General features: G+C 39.0%; 1 long non-coding RNA gene across 1 annotated transcript in view; it reads left to right on the forward strand.

Annotated features, from left to right (window-relative positions):
• The window catches only part of LOC104858519, a 77,917-nt gene extending 65,706 nt beyond the window's left edge, over positions 1-12,211 (forward strand). Inside the window, exons 5-6 of the long non-coding RNA XR_004515803.1 lie at positions 3,628-3,716; positions 12,173-12,211. This is a non-coding gene — a long non-coding RNA (uncharacterized LOC104858519). The remainder of the gene's footprint in view (positions 1-3,627; positions 3,717-12,172) is intronic.
• Positions 12,212-12,416: the final 205 nt, after the last annotated feature.

A 12,416-nucleotide genomic window follows, 5' to 3' on the forward strand; every position in this document is an offset into this window, starting at 1 on the left:
CAACACACATGTATTCTCAGGGGATTGAGAAACATAGAGGAAATGTACAAAACTGAAAGATCAGGTATTTCAGGTGCCACTCAATGTTGCTCTTGGGGACTATGGTAAGGGCCTAGTCTAGGGATTAGACTGTGAAGCATCATATGGTAACAGAGGCTTGATAGTCATTTGTAATCCTAAAATACTATGTCTGCAGTCATATATGGAATTCATGAGGCATGCTTTTATTGAATGTCTTCTATGTGCAAAGTACTTTTCTGGGTAAGAGGAAGGGAACCAACTTACAGCCTGGTGGGTGAAATAGATGTGTCTCTTATTACATATAGCATTGTTTTGTACTTGACCAGGACATTCAGATCTTTGTCATCAGATTCTCAAAGACTTTTAGGATATATACAGGGCAGTCTTCAATTTACAGATGAACAAACTGAGTCACACAAGTGACATATATGAGACCATCTGCCTGTAAAAGTGCGAAGAGTATGGAGAGTAGGTGCCAATTTCCAAGATGATGATTCTAACACAGAATGGTGAAACACTGGGAGAAGCATTTTGGGAAGACTTTGGTTACTGCTCAGCCAGCTTATTCTTGAGGAACTGAGGGTTCACCAGGACTGTACTTTTATGCAGAGTAGTCAAAACCTAAGAAACTGGAGACTGAACTCCATTGCCAGGTAGCCCTGCTGGTAAAGGTGGTCCTGCAGGAGAAGCAGAGTCAAGAGGGAATGAGACTTCTTCTGGATATCCCTACTGAGCCTACCTGAGGAAAGTTCCAGAATGGAAGTTCAAGAGGCTGTCCACAAAGCTATTCTCACAGTATGTTGACTGATCCAGTCCTGCAGAGCAGCCTAGTGTCTTCTCAACATCAGTCCTTGCCGGAGGTGCTCTCTGAACCCTAGAAGTTCTTCAGGTTGCCCAGCCCCCAGTGCTCTACCCTCTTCCAAAAGAAGAATTGTAGGATGTGTCTACCAAGCTTCTTAGCTAACATGTAATCTCTTTTCTGACAGCCCTTTCCTCCCCTTCTGCCGGAAGAATTGAGCATAGAAGTATGCGTGTGAGTTGCATGGACACATGTATATGTCCAGAAGGCTGGGGAAGCAGTTGTATTGTCTGGGAAGAGGAAGAAATTCTCATCTGCTCTCCAGTGACCTTACTAACTGCATCCTTCTTCAGATGTTTCATTTTATTACCCTTCCTCCTTTTCTTTCCTGGCTCTTGTCAAATTCCTGGGAGGATCTTCCTATTTTGTGCCATAAGGTCACACTATCCTGTGATGCTACTAATGCAAAACACTAGGCTTTTCTTTACGATGGCTAAAGCCTCCAGACACTGGCATTCAGATGTTGTGAAGAAGAACAAACTCAGGAGGTGGAGAGCACAAGAGGGCCTTCATCAATTAGAGACATGCTAGCTAGGTGGTGTCCATAGCAGTTACAAGTATGGGATTGGGATTTGTCTAGATCAAAGACTAGATTAGACTAGATTGTCTAATTTAAAACTTATTTCTGTGTGTTTGCAACTATGAAACTTTGCTGTGGCTCAGTTGCCTTCCCTGTAAGATGGGGATAACAATAGTACCTCCCTTATGAGTGTTTCACAATGTCAATGTATAAATATAAAGTAGTTAGAACAGGGATGGGCATTTTCCAAGAACTCTGTAACTATTACTTATGAATAGTTTTAGTCTTCCTTTTACGGGATAGGCTCAGGAGGACTGGTTCCTAATTTCCACACAGCCAGGGGCTCCTATTATGTGCCTGCCCTAATGAGGGCCATGGCACATCCAAAAGGTTTCTGTCCATTAGTCAGCATTGGCCCAATGTGCTCAGCCCTGAAGCCTTTGAGACCTCCAGAAAGTGCTTTCTGTGCTGGCTCCAACTTTGTCATTCTTTGAGGGCTTAACACCCACTGGTCTTCTTCCCAAAGAGGACAGAATGGTCCAGATTGGGTAGGGGGTTAGATAGCCATGAGCTTCATCATTAAGAACAATAGGAAATACTGGCAGGAGCTTGGAGGGGGCAGTCATAACCTACAGGGCTTGAATGAAGGTCCTCCATACCTTCAACAAGAACATACTCCTTGGGCCAGAGATTTAGCTCAGTTGTTCTGCCGCCTGATTCGAAAGCACAAGGACCTGAGTTTGATCTCTGGTACCAAAAAACCAAAACAAAACATAAGAACATGCTCCTCAACGACACCCAGCGGTTAGCCCCCTAAAGAGGTTACCTTAGGAGATTCATCAGCTTGAGGCCTAAGAAAGTAAGAGTGTCTCAAATCAATGAAAGCTCCAGTACAGAGGGATGAGGAAAACAGATGAGACATCCAGGCCAACTTCAGAGAAATAAAGTTAAAAATAGCTGAGCTTTTGATATATTTTCTTTCTTTTTGTGTGGTGATGATAGTGGGTATTCAGAATGGTTGGAACTGGACAGGTCACAAGTAACATTCTTTCTGCCTGTTCTAGAAGAGGTAGGCATATATAAGGTCAGTTTTCTTGATCATTTTCCAGAGTTATTACACATTGCCATAGACTAAGAATCTTTTTGTCACAAGAATTTTCTTTACAGCAATCATTGCCCCCTACCCACCTACACACTCACCCTCTGCAGGCAGCTGTGCAACTTCTGTTCTTTAGGGGGCCTGAGTATGCCTTTTGGTAGCATTCAGTAGCACTACATTAGCTAACACTCAATCCACACATGGTTCCTGCACTGAAGGTAGCATTACACTGGGAGAAGAAGGACATATCATAGTTTTGCTTATTTCTACCCAAAGGAGTCAGCCTAGGGAATACTACAGGAGTGGATCTGAGAGCTTAAGTCTAGGAGCGGAATAAATCACCCTATGATGCCTTCTAAAGAGGCAGGTCCATACTACAATATAGCTTCACTTGGTGATTTGACATTTGTCTGGTATAGGATGAAGATGGAGGATGAAACAGTTCCTAAGTACAAGTTAAGGGATGGCACTACCAAGAAGACAGTAGCCAGGAGAGAGCTGTAAGAATAGTAATTCAGACAGGGCATCTGCCAAGCCAATTCAAGCCAGCCCATATGCTATTGGTATATAGGAAGAAATTTCCAGAAGAGAACTGCTATTTATTAGACGTTATTTATTATCTATCAGGGAAAGTGCCAGGGCTTCCTTGTAATGATAACAGCTACTTTTTAATGAGCACCTATTCTGTGCCAGGTACTCTCTGCACATGAACTTATTTAATCTTCGCAACTGTTCTGTGAGTTGGGCATTAACATCTTTACTTTTAGGCAACAGAAGGTCAAAAAGGTTTGGTAACTTGCTCAAAACTGCAGAGCTGGTGCAGATTTGAATTTTGTTCTTGCTTACTTTAAAACTAGTACTTACTATGCTACATTGCCATTCTTCAGTGTAAACAAATGCTTCAGAATCTTTGTCCCAGGAGGTTATAGGCAAAAATAATGTCCTGATTATATGCTCATGGTAGGTTAGGACAGATATTATAAAAAACAATACTCACATCTCAGTTGTTTAATAAATCAACAATAATTTATATTCTTATCCCAGTCCAAGGGTGGTGTGAGGTAGACTGGTGGGCTCTAGTCTACACAGTTATTCAGAGACCTAAGCTCATTTGCCCATGTTTTATAGTTGTGAGAAGAGAGAAAATAGAGGAGACCTACATACTGCTAACGTCTTCAGGCTGTAGAGAACTGAAACACCTCTGCTGACATTCTGCGGTAAGGAATGACCACCTCATTGTAAGGAAGTCTGGGAACGTAATTTAGTGGCGAGCCCTGTAAGAAGAAGGAATGGGTTCTGTGAACACCTATACAGTCTCTGCCACACTGATCCATTCAATAACCTCTGGGGCAATCCCCAAAACTGTCAACTCTTCCAATTACTATGATTTTGGATGGGTTAGTTAACCTCTCCTCTCTGTATCTCCATTTCTTCGTGTATGGAATGAAGATAATAGTAGTATTTATTTTACATGATGAGGATGAAATAAGGATTTGTACATGTAAACACTGAGTGCAGAGCCTAGTATACAGTAAGTGCTTGAAAAAGAGATAGCATTGTGCTGCAAGTTATATTCTCTCTGTTAGAGACTATAATGCACATTAACATAGTAGATGTTCTAAGAAGTCTTAGATAAACTTTCTAAAAGAAACTTTGGTCAGCCCAGTTGTCTTAGTCTATTTTAGGTTGATATAACAAAATCCTGAGAATGAATTTCCTTAAGTGAAAGAGATTTATTGACCCATCATTCTGGAGGCTAGGAAGTGCACTGGTGAGGGCCTCATCCTACTTCAACTGATTATGGAAAGTGGAGGCATGGGGGTATGGGCAGAAGAGACAAAAACCCAAGTTTAAACCCTACTTTACAGTAAGCTACTCCTGGGATAGCTAATACAGTCCCAGGAGAGTAAGAACTCAATCCTGCAAGTAAAACATTAAACCCTCTTAACTACCTCATCACTTCTTAAAGATCCTGTCACTGTCAACACCAATACATTGGGAATCAAATTTCAGTATGAGTTTTTGAAGGGACCAACCATATTCAAACTATAGTACCAGTCCCTTCCAGAGATATATGCTTGAAAAAACCTTTTTTTTTTTTTTTTTGCATTTCACTTTCACCATCCAGTGGAACTGGCATTCTCTGAGACATACTTTGGGAAATGACGTTTTCCATCCTGTGAGGAACTCTAATAAAATGTGTCAGTGCCTTAGAAATATGTTTGTTCAATTTTAATTGATACTTTCTTTCTTATTTATTATCTCCTGTTTAGAGAAGAATGAGGGAAGATTCTTTTTAAAAATGCAGACTGTATCAGCTGGCCTGCTGAAGGAGAAAAAACCATTGTATCTTTGTCAGGGTTGGGGCTTTCCACGAGGAGCAGCAGAAACTGGCTGATAGCTGTGGGGTAAATAAAAGAATAGGAGTCTGGATAGGCCAAGTCAGCCTTCCACTGTAGCATCCTAATCTCAAAGATAGAAGAATGAAATCCAAAGAACAGCAAGCATCATTCCAGTAGTCCTACTCCTCTACTACATCTATGGTATTCTCTGATTATTTAATAAAGGTCAGCCATGCCAAGGCACTGTACTATAATTTAGTGTCTTGTAGGGATAGAATGCTTGATTCTTCATTCTTCTATCCACTACATATAGGACCTACGTAGCAGGCACTCCTGCCCCTACTAGGACAGTGGCCTAATGGGAAGGTCCTGAATATGGTCTTGAGCAGCCCATAACAGCTACTTTCCCAGCTAATTTTTTAAAATCAGGCTATCCTTAAAAAGGAACTACTGTATCTAAGATAATGTATCCCCTGCTGGCCCCTTCTCAAGACTACAGATCCTTCTCCTTGGTCTCATCTCTTTCGGGGTTTCTCTCTTGTCTGGCTGGCTCAAGAAGGAGACCCTCTCATGCTACCTGAAAGTAGAGGTGGCTGGGAGCAACCTTAGCTCTTCTGTTACTGATGCAAGCTGTCACCTGCTCACCAAACCACCCAGAATGAAAGTATAATCCAAATAAAATAGTCTTAAACAAATGTAGTGTCTAGGTAAACTCTCCTGTTCTCCTAATACACACTTCACATTGCTGTCTCTAAAACTTCTGCTGCATAAAAATGGCTAAAATTGTTCCTCTCCTCCTCCCATGTACCCTCTTCTATATCCCTGGCGGTTGTATTTTTGGCCTAGTAATTTTCCTAGAGAAGATATTCCTAGGTCAATGAATGCTCACACTTCATCCGAGGGCGCTCATGGCTGGGCTTCATGCCCACATCAGCCAGCCCATCAACCCCCTTTTCCCCAAGAGTGTTTCTTTCAGCATCTCAACACTTGGTTCCAGATGAGAGGGAGAGGCCTTATTCATTAGCCTTCCCCAGAGGAGAAGACATATATTATACCCCTTCTAAATCTTCCTTTAACCTCTGTCTAGGGCAAGGTATGGAGGAGGCTGACAACAGTAAGAATTTACTCTATCCTTGCTGGGCGACTGACTGCTGATTCTCCTCTGTCAGCACTAAATAGAAGTTCTGCAGTGGTAGCTCTAGCCCCTCCCTTCATACTCCCTGGAAACTCCTGCGCTGAGCTAGCAGCAGCAACCTTACCATGAATTGCCATGCTCCTCAGCTAATAAGGTTAGCCTGGTAGGGCCTGAAGAAAGAGATATGTTTGTTTTTGTTCTGTAAATATGATCACAGTGATTCTAGTAACCAAGTTCAGTGATTGGACAACTTATATGAGATATCAAGATACATCACACCCCACCCATCCACAACACACATACATACAAGTGTATACACAAAAACAAACACATACACAGACAGAGGCAAACACATTTAAAAACTGGTCAGAGATAATCACAGGGGATGCTATGCCAACATATTAACTAACAATAACATGTAACCTGTTTAAAAATGGAATTTTCTCTAAAGGAGTTGCCAGGTACCTCATAGAATCTCCCATTATGCTCTCCTTTCAGGGCAGTGGGGCCTAATGCAAAGAGCAAGTCCTGGGTTCTTGATGGGCTTCTCGGCTTACTATCTGGGTAGTTTTGGGGAAAGTTATTTAAATGCTGTCTCGCAGGGATGATAATAATTTCTTCCTCCTTCTGGAATAGAAGTGAGGCAGTATCCATGCTATGCATTGCAATGAAGGAGAATGCACACTTTGGGGAACCATGTAGAGCCTCAGTAAGGCAGCGTTAAAAATGACTTATAGGATTTGAATTGTCTTGAGTAATTTTGGGGAGGACCTAGGGAAGTAAGGCTTTGCTCTGGCTTGGAGGCGATGAGGAAGTGCGGTAATTCTACAATTGGGTATTTCAGTAAATCTCCTCCAAAAAGTGAGAATATTTGAAGGAAAGATAAAGGTGTAATTAAAGAAACAGCAGTTATTCATATTAGCCAGAATAGGAGGAATGCTTTGTCATGTTTACAGTTTAGCACTGTTCATGATTTGTCGGTGTTGAGATCTGATTACATAGTAATCTTGATTTGTTTTGCTCTCTCGTGGTCAGTATTTCCTTGTGTGGTACTCATGTTCTGTGAAATAGTTTAGCGGGAGAAGAGCAAGGCCTGTCTGGTAGGATCAGGCCAGATCCTAGCTGTTAGGGGCTGCTTATTTCTTCCTCACTACTTCCCTTATAGCAAAGGGCAGGCAAAGTCAAGCTGTAGGACACGAAACAATGATAGCCAGATTTTCACCAATGCCAAGATTTTGGTGAGAGAATATAGTCTGTAGTAGGACTAGCATTACTCTGTTCTGTTCATCTGCTCTGTTGCAGGATGAGTTGTTAAATCCTCTAAAGTGACAATGATTCTACAGTGGTATTTAAAGCTGGACAGGACACATCAGCCAACTGTAATGCTAAGAATTGTCATAAATGAAATGATTCTTAGTCCAGGGAACCAATGACTAAAAACGTCATCTGTTGTGGTTATCTCTTAGTATATGGACATAGAAAGAAGTATTTATTATAGCATAAAATTATATCTTTGAATAGTTAAGAAAAAATCAAGCCTAGGCCAGGTGTGATGGTGCATGCCTGTAATCCCAGCACTTGGGAGGCTGAGGCAGGAGGATTGCTGTGATTTCAAGACCAGCCTGGGCTACATAGTGAGTTCCAGATCAGTCTCAACTACATAGTGAGACCCTGTCTCAAAAAATTAAAAAGAAAGAAAGAAAAAAGAAGAAATCAAGCCTAATGTGATTGTCTATAACAACCCTACCTATTAAAATTAGAGTAGTTTGTTAGGCTTTTAGAGTAGAACTTATGTTATTTATGACTTTTGCTAGTGGCCAGAAGCAAGTTTTGAATCTTGTACTGCTTGTTTCATTATTCTTAATATGAAATTCAACAGCTTCCATAGTAAGTATGAAGAAATTCTTTCTGGGAGTTCTACAAAGTATCTTGTATGTGCCTCATATTGAAGGTACATGATTGATTTTGTTATAATTAAAGAATATTTTTAGAGAAACATAATCTTCTGGAGAAATGGTAATTTTCAATATCTAAAAGCCTCTAAAATCATCCTAAAATCACAAGATATGTTAGGATGTGGCACTGATGTATGATACCTACATATAAAGTAGTATCCTTAAAGGGCACAGATTACATGTGGAGCAAAAGTATCAGTTGTGACAAAAGGAGCGAGCATACTTGTGTCCTTCTAAGGTAACAGCTGTTGTATAGAATTAGACACCTCCTGTAAAAATGCACTGAAATGTCCCTGAAAGATTATGCAGGGAATGGAGAATTCCCTATCAGAAGTGAACAATTGTAGGTTTTTCCTTCTTCAAATAAATGAAGAAGCATGGTTGGGTTTACTGCCCCTCAGCACAAGACAGTGTGAAAGGGAAAAGCAGTAATTTTTCATAGGAGGCTAGGCCATTAGCTAAAAAGTAGTGAGCAGATTTTGTCAATAGGACAGCTTGTATAGCATGAAAAACCATTAAGTTTAGTGGAGATCTAGAAGCTAACCGAAGTATATTTGTGCATATTTTTTATCGCTAATACAGCCTTTACACCAAATAGCTATGCCTTAGTCATGGAATCTAATGAAAGCCTGAAACAATTCCAGAAACATTCAGCTATCTGACTTTTAACAAAAGGGACAAAAATGTACACTGGAAGAAGGTGAGCCTCTTTAATAAATGGTTCTGGGAAAACTGGCTATCTCCATGCAGAAGATTGAATTTAGACCCTTAAATTTTACCATGTACTAAACTAAAATAAAAATGGATCAAAAATCTAAAAGAGAAAACAGAAACACTTACATTGCTTGAAGATAAAATAAATAAAACTATTGAAGACATAGAGTACACAAGGACTTTCTGAACAAAACCTCAATTGTACAAAAAATAACATCAAGAATAAATAAGATCATATCAAGGTAGAAAGCTTCTGCTCAGCAAAGGAAATAACCAACAGAGGGAAGAGTCAAGCTACAAAATGGGGAAAAATTTTGCCAGCTATCCCTTGAATAGAGGACTAATTTCTAAAATACAAAGAACTAAAAAATATTAGACCCAAAATAAAAGACTCAATCCAAAAAATGGGCTACTGAAATGAATAGACACTTCTCAGAAGTACAAATGACCAATAAATATATGAAAAGGTGTTTATCATCTCGGGTAATTAGAGAAATGAAAATTGTAACAACACTGAGATTCCATCTTACTCCAGAAAAAGTGGCTATCATCAAGAAATCAACTAGTAACAAATGCTGGTGAGACGGGTGGGGAGGAGGAACCTTTCTACATTGTTGATGGGAATGTAAACTACTATAACCACTATGGAAATCAGTATGAAGAGTCCTCAAAAAACTAAAGCTAGAAATTCCATCTGATCCAGCTGTGCCCTTCGTAGGTATCTTCAGGAAACAGTTAAAGACATCATATTTCAGCGATCCATGTATAGCTATATATATGGTACACATACTACACATGTAGACCATATATAGCAACAGAATTCACAATGGAAGCAGACTATATGCCCAACAACATATGAAAGGATAAAGCAAATGTGGTATTTATACACAATGGAGGACTAGCTTGCCATAAAGGAAGATAAACTTGAGTAATTTGTAGAAAAACAAATGGGCCTTGAAAACATAATTTAAGTCAAATAAATCAGATGCACAAGCTTAAATATAACATAGTTCCTCTTATATGAGAAACTCAAAATATAAATAAAAAGCAAAATAAAAAATATGAAACAGGAAATAGATCTTTTGCAAAAGGGAACGGGATCAAAAGCTAGAGGGATAGGGGAAGGGAGAGTAGGAGATGGGAATGAAAAAAATAATTGATATGTGTTATGTACATGTACCAACTCCTGACAAGGAATGTAATAATTATATACTATAAACATATAATAGTAAAAAATTAAAAGAAAATTGTATATATTTATCGTGCACAATATAATGCCTTTATATTGTATATATTGTGAAATGGCTAAATCTAGTTATTTTACATATTATTACTTCACGTATTTTTCCATGAAAAAAATCTTAAAATCAACTCTGTTAGCAATTTTAAGACTTCAATACATTGCTTTTAACTATATTTAAGATGTATGATGAATTTCCTGAATTTATTTATCCTAAAAAAAGAAATTACAATTTAGCTAATACTAGCATTACAAGAATTTCATAAAATTAAACACTTTCAAAGCTATTGTCAGTCTCTTTCACTGAATACAATTTTACACATATAATTTAATTTTAAACAAGTTACAGAAATAGTGGTGACATTTAATTCATCAAAATCAAAGAAGTATGAATCGTGAGAAATACAACCTTGGTCTTGAACAAACAAAAAGAATGTGCTAAAGACTCAGAATCATACCAAAATTTTTCTTTTGTCTTGAAACTAAAGCCTCTTTGTATTTTCTTATAGACGTTGTAGTGAGGTTATCATGTAACTATACTTTTTTATGTGCACAAAAAGTAACAGTTTCATGACTTTAAAAATATTTTTTAAAGATATGTTTGATTTTCCCTAGATGATATAGTCCTAGAGGATATGGAAGACAACTAAATGCTTTTTAATCAGCTAATCTACAAAGAGAGGAAAAAGAGAGGAAGTAGAATATAAAATTTCACACAAACAGGAAAATCAGCTACAGTCATCATGAAACTATCATTGTAAAAGGCTAGTTATGTTTCCTCTGCAAAGTGAAGGAAGATGTTTATATAGACACAAAAGAGGGTGACTTAACATGGGCCTTTGACAATATTATTAAACTGTATAAATAAAAAACCTTCAGCATTTATTAATCGTTAAAGTATGGAAACTGAGATGATGGCTCCTACATTAGAGAAAATGATCTCTCTTGCAGTCTCCTCAGAGGATTTTCTCATTTGCTTTATATTTTAAAGTACCTCTCTTGTTCATGTTCAAAGTTCCCCAAAGTGCCTACTGCAATTTAAAATTGTTCCTGGTGAAATTGTGACAGTCAGAACGATAAGCATACAAGTTAGCACTGTGTTGAGAAAGCATGAAGGAAGTAGGTGTTTAGCCTTGGAAGACATATATTTTAGACCAGGAAAGTCCCATGAGAACTCAAAGATCTGTATAGATGGTGGTGGTGAACTTTATATTTCCAGAGCTTGGCCCAAGACAAATCATCACTGATCAGAGGCCAAAAGAACCAAAACAAAACAAAACAAAATACTGATTCTGAATAAGTAAAACCAAGGAAGGTAGGTCTTTGGGAAATGAAGAGAATATTGGGAAGTCTTTAAATCACTTAAAGCAAAGTTCTTCTAAAGGACATAGTCCGAGGAGACCTGTTGAACTTCTCTAGGCCCCAGGGGCTTCTCAGGGACAAGCTTATTGGGTCTATGCTTGTCCTTTCCATATGGACTTTTCTCCTTCTAAACAGACAACATCAAAGAAATGAGACAAGCAGACAAACAATAGGAGCATCTGTTAAAGCTTGGAAAATAATTTCACCAAAGAGTTGTATAAATCTGATCAGACCAAAAGTATCCCAGGGGCCTCATTACTATCAAATAAAACCCAAAGGCAAAGGGCTTCTGCAAAATATCACAGCTAAGTTTAGTGTGAACTTACTTCCCAGAGTGGGTAGGCCATCACCTCAGAGGTAGATATAAGAATTTTCAGATGTGACCACTATTGCTGAATGGAAGATCTAGGTCCAAGGCAGTAAAGGCTTCAGATTGAATTCAGTAAACCTCTATTTTTGTTTTTCACCAGAAACGTAACTGTACTTGGCTGACTTGGGTTTATTGGTCATTACCACGTGAGGAAAGGCACACAGTGGGGAAGAGCAGGTTGTCTCCCTCTGCAACAATGAGCAGCATACCTAACTCGTTCAACAGCAGGTGTATTCCTGGTGGTTTTTGGCTGATGAGCACTGACAGCACATGAAATCAGAGTCTGCATTTTGGCTTCTGGCACTTACTATCTGTGTTAACTTGGGCAAAGCACTTTATTTTCTCTGATATTTCATTTGCTCATCTCTAAATTGGATGTAAGATTATCCACTTCTTTTGACTAAGGTGAGACCTAGAAGTGAAATTTTTTAAAAAACAAAAGTTTAACTGTGTCATGTTTAAAGTGGCTCCTAGAATAAACAACTCAGGAATCTAGTGGCCTAGTGGCTATGAAAGTCTTTTATTTTTTGTTTGTTTGTTTCTTTTTTGAGACAGGATCTCCCTCTGTAGTTCAGGCTGGTCTTGAACTTGTGGCAGTCCTCCTGCCTCCGTTTTCCAAGTGCTGGGATTCCAAGGTTGCACCACCACACCCACCTGAAATTCTATGATTCTGTTGTACCCAGAATTCTGCTCTCCTGGCTCTGGAGCTGGACTGATGGGGAGGCTTATAGCTTACATCAGGTAAGCCCTTCCCTCAATCAAGAAACTCTCTTCCTGACAGCAATTTTTCTAACACCCA

The sequence above is a fragment of the Fukomys damarensis genome, unplaced genomic scaffold, assembly GCF_012274545.1.
Source record: "Fukomys damarensis isolate Sample0158 unplaced genomic scaffold, DMR_v1.0_HiC HiC_scaffold_39, whole genome shotgun sequence".
NCBI lineage: Eukaryota > Metazoa > Chordata > Mammalia > Rodentia > Bathyergidae > Fukomys > Fukomys damarensis.